Source organism: Nicotiana attenuata, chromosome 3, assembly GCF_001879085.1.
Source record: "Nicotiana attenuata strain UT chromosome 3, NIATTr2, whole genome shotgun sequence".
Lineage (NCBI taxonomy): Eukaryota > Viridiplantae > Streptophyta > Magnoliopsida > Solanales > Solanaceae > Nicotiana > Nicotiana attenuata.
This window is the reverse complement of record NC_031991.1, coordinates 2,510,561-2,516,130: the sequence shown is the minus strand read 5'-3', so window position 1 is coordinate 2,516,130 and position 5,570 is coordinate 2,510,561.

The window sequence follows — 5,570 nt, the reverse complement described above, 5'->3', positions numbered from 1 at the left end:
AAACTATTATTGTTTAGTGGATATTAACTTCCTATAGCTACCATATACATAATTACTTTCTATAGCTACTATTCACTTGTTACGGTAGTATATTCGCTATTCGCGCTGCTGTATTCATGAATACAACAGCAAAAAGTGCCTAAAAATTAGGACAGTCCAGTTGTACGCGCATATATTAGCGCCATGTATTCATGAATACAACAACAAAAAGCGCAAAAAATCAGGGCAGTTCAGCTGTACGTGCATGTATTCATATGCATTCGCGCTGCTGTATTCAAAAGCGCCTAAAATCAGGGCAGTCCAGCTGTACGCGTATGTATTCACATGTATTCGCGCTATGTATTCATGAATACAGTAACAACAATCACCTTAAAAATAGGTATGTCCAGATGTCTAATAGACATGCCTTATTTCATGTCTCGATGATAGTATATACCATAAATACTTATTTTGCTATAAAATATAAAAGGTAACTATAAAAAATAATATCTAAAATGATTTTAATTTATAATAAATATTGTGTATACTAAAATTTCCTAAAACAAAACTCATACCGCTTGCAGTTTCCAAATCTTTACAACCGTTTGTTATATTTGTGATTCTTTAAATGTGGGTGCAATTATGAGAAAAGGACAACACGACACCGTACACGTGGTATTTACTATCGCATCACCATCAAAACCTCAGTCTCTTCTTAAATTTCATCACGTTTAAAATTTGACAGAGTCTGAGCCCGTTTGGATTGACTTAAAAAAAAAATGACAAGTGCTTAAAAGTAGTTTTTAAGTGTTATTACCTGTTTAGATAGAAGTGTTGAAACTTAAAAAAAGTTATTGAAGTGTTTGGTAAATAAGTGCTGGTAAGCACTTTTTTCTGTTAAAAAGACAAAAATATCCCCTAAACAAATAAAGAACCTACATCTTCCTCTTGCTTATTATGTACTAACAATCTGCCAAACCTCGATTTCTGTATAAACGGACCATGACAAAATATAATACTTGCAAAAGATTGTTACCATATTTTTTTTTAAATATAAAGCCTTAAAACCAGGTTTTGGATTACTGGGTATACAAATACCTCAAAGAAAAAGCATATAAAGAAAAAGTATATAACAAGATGAAATAAGAAAAGAGAAAGACTAAACTTACATTAAGTAAGGATCGAAGATGAAGGAGAAGAAGAGGAAAGAAGATGAACAGAAAGTGGGAGTGGTCGGATATTTTAGGATTTATTTGATGAGGGTAGTTTTGGGATTAGTAAAAGTTATAAGGGACAAGTAAGTAATTTCTTTGGTCAAAATAAGATAGCTTTTAAGCCCAAAACGGAGAAGTTAGGATATTCAACTTATGGCTTTTAGCTTTTTTTGAGCCCTTTTTAACTTTTTTAAGTTGTTTTCTTTTTTTACCAAACACTCCAAATATCTAAAAATGACTTAAACGCTGGTTTGACCAGCTTTTAAGCCAATCCAAACAGGCTCTCTGTCTTCAGGGAATTATTAGATCGCATATTGGGAAAATGTGTCATGATGTGAATTGCTTGGACACATTCATTACTAGATATTCCCTCCGTTTCAATTTACGTGAATCTGTTTAACTGGGCATGGAGTTTAAGAAAAAAAGAATACTTTTGGAATTTGTGGTCCTAAACAAGCTAAAAAAGGGCCTAGAGTATTTGTGTGGTTATAAAATGTCACGACCCAATTTAGAATTGTGACCGGCGCTTAGGAGCAAGTGCTCCCAAGTAAGCCTCATCGGTAATTTTACAGAAAATCAGACAGAGTTTTCCCTGTTTTTGGACTATCCCAAAAAACTTCCTGTCTCAAATCAGCAACCAACATCCTAATATCATACCAAACAATTAACAACTTGTTAATTAACCAATATAAGTCTCCACCATAACTAAACCACCACCTAACCAATAGAAATACTAATTTATCTCCAACTTTGATAAATGAGAACGATACTCAACATAAGACTATAATAACAAAAGAATACTCATGACACTAAAATAATGACTATGGAGCGACTCTAAGAGTTTAAAGAAAGACCATAAAAATAAATAAAAATCTTCGCCCACGCGAACAAATGCGAGGCTCACCGAGAACTATTAACCTGTGCGCTCTAATTAACGAAATCCTTGCCTGCGTTAAATGCTATCTCTGTAAAAAAATTAGCGGGGAATGAGTCGCTAGCTCAGTGAGTAATAACACTTAACCACAACCGTTTTTGATTGGGGACAAGTCAGAAATACATGCTTGTATAATAAAATTCAGAAATTATCATAAAAATAAAATGCCCTTTCCAGAAACAATAAATAATTTTCAGTCTCATAATATTTTTCTTGTAGTATAATACGATAGACAATTCCGTAATAAGCTCGGTAACCACTGTATAATATCAATATTCATATTTTTGGGAGGTTTCAATGAACGGATCATGTAATCGGTATAACTGTGGACTTCTTCGCAAGAAGTCAATATAACGGTAGTCCCTACTCGAGGGAAAATCGGTAACGGTATGCTAGTTCTACCTTCCCACTAGCGAGGGCTATAACGGTAATCGGTAATTACAAGGTGCACCAGGTCTAACGAACCCGCCGTTAGCTACGGGATCCTTCAATGTCTACTCCCATTTATACTTGTCTCTGTAATCCGTATATACTCGTAGAAACTATTTTAAAACAATATAGGGAATTTCGGTTCTTATCAAATCATATAATTTCCTTTCGATAACAGTAAACTCAAGTAACGGTAAAACAGATCTAGTGACAATGAAAATATTTAAAACCACGGCATTTATCTCAAATAACTATTTCGGTATCATATCGAGTAAAAGACTTGTCCCACATGCAACTCAAAATAATCGGTAACATATTCATATTAAAAATCATGTGTAAATCATGCAAGTTATGAAAACACAAATTGCGGTAAGATTACTACTCACCTCTAAAAGCCAACTAGCCAAAGCTCGATTTCTTACCGATCCAAATACTCAACTTATGCGAAAATCTATAAACCAATATAAGTCTAGCGTTACCACTCATTAATTCCATAACTCATTCCTTTAAATAAATATTTGTTGCATATTGATTTTCTATTCTCAAACCTTACTTCAACTTGTTTACTAAATATGCTGGAAAATTGCAGGAAATAATATCTTCCTAATGGGATTAAAGGAGTACAAGCAGCAAAGTAGTTAAGCATCTTGTCTACTTACTCAAACTTTTGAAATATATAGTTGATCCAATCTGACTAATTAATTACTTAACCTATATCGGATAAAATTTTGATTCTCGTTCATGGCTATTCTCATATCCAAGTAAATTGGTACTTTTATATCCAAATCAGTGTTATTACCCCTTTAACTCAACCCATGACAATATGTATAAACTCATGCCAGTGAAACAAAATTATAAGAACACTCTATCACCTATTTCTACCTCTTTCTTCTTCTCTTCCTTTTTCTTTCTGTGTCGATTTCTCTTTTTTTTCTTCTTCTGTAGCTTCTGTTTTTAGCCACAGCAGTTCCCCTTTTTATTATTAACCCCAAATTCTCTATTTGGTGATTTTAAAATTCTATAAGACTAAGGACTCAAATCTCTTTGTTTTTGGTTACCATACGCCACTTTTGTTAGCTATGACCCAAATATCCTTTTTATTTTTTTTTTTATTTTTTTTTTTTGTGTGCGCGTTTTGTATTTTTTTGTTGTGCTTCGTTTCCTTCAGAAGCAATTTGCTTCTTAACCCTTTTCATCTTTATTGGCAGCTTATGTAATGGGCCCTTTCGGCCCTTTTTTGTTTTTCTTATATTTTTTTTTTGAGTTATTTTGTTTTATTAATTTGCTCCCTTTTTTCTGTTATTATATTATTATTATTATCATTATCATTATTATTACCATTATTATTATTTTGCTAATGACCAATACACCCTTATTAAATATAGGGTATTACATAAAAGCTTCTCATTAAGGGTATAATTGTAAGTTTAAGCTAAATTTTTTCCTAATTTAGAAAGGGGTCATTTTTTTTTGGAACGGACCAAAAAGAAAATAGGTTCACATAAACTGGAACAGAGGGAGTAGTAAGGATTATGAAATATTCTCCAATTCCATTTATGTGAATTTATTTAATTCGTGCCAAAATATGACTCATTTTCTTATTTGGAACAATTTAGCTTTATACAATTATTCATAACCACACAAAATATATGTGCTTCATTTTACACCACAATTTCAAAATATTTCTCTTTTTTCATAAACTTCATATCCAGTCAAATAGGTTCACATATATTTAAATCGAAGGAATATATTTTGACGATAGTACGGAATAAGCAAAACTAACATGGGACTTTTATGAATTTTGCCAACTTTCCACACATTTCACCTTATAAAGATTAATTAATTAAATATGAATCTTTTAAAATTAATTATTCATATTATCTTTTGAAATATAAACAATTAGGATAAAAAAATTTAAGTTTTTTTGTGTCTATAATAATCAAAAAACATTCAAAAGTCAAATCGCTACAAAAGTACAGACAAACGAGAGAAATTTGACTTAAGTTCATAAGTTGCTAACCAGAAAACTTGACTAAGTAGCGCTTTTGGTAATGATTTCATTTGTTGATTTGGAGAAAAGGGGAAGTCTTTTTGTTCTCACAAAAGTTTTAACACAATCATTATCGTGTTTTAGTTTTGGATATGTGTAGCACATATGTTCTTATCATTTTGAAAATCTAGGAAAAGGAAAACAAAACTAATTTATGTTATAACTATACATGTAGTGCTAGTTGACGAGCGCAAAATACAACACGAAATTCATGTTCGCTTGCCAAATATAGTATAGTTTAATAATCGTCTCCACAGGGATTAGATTTAAATAATGTTCGAGTTATTTCTAGTTTAACGCTATTCAGGATGAATAACACTTTGATTGGAATGATTATGAACTACACTTAAAGACTAAAAGTAAAGCTACTGCAACTAATTTCGAAGACCTAGAGATTAGCAGAATTGGATTGTTATCAGTGTGAGAAATAAGGGTCATAACATGATAAGTGTAAGATTGTTATCCTGGAATTGACACTGTTAAATTTCACTATTAATGTTCTATTGATTCTCTCAAATTCAATAGGTTATTATCCTATTATCCGACTCAGGTTTCTCTCTCCATTAAACCTAAACCGTTCAAATAAGCTAATATGATGTGCGGTAAAACTTGTAAAAATCTATTGGTAAGAATGATCTAAGAGAAACTTCTCGCGAATATTTCTCATTCAATTCAAAAGGTAGATCACAAAGCTCTTTCGATTACTTAAAAGAAGTACCAAAATAAATTAAGGCATGCGTTGCAACAATATTCAATATTATGCTCATCTTTCGATTAAACACGATAATGAATAAAATCACAACTAGAGTTAAAGCTCTTCCAATAAATTCAAGAAATCAAACAATAATCAAATCCATAGATAACAATTAAGTCACAAAATCACGTCGAACCCTACGGGAACTACTCCATAATTATGGAGGAAGTCATAACAAATAGAGTTAACAAATAAGAAAACATCAATCCA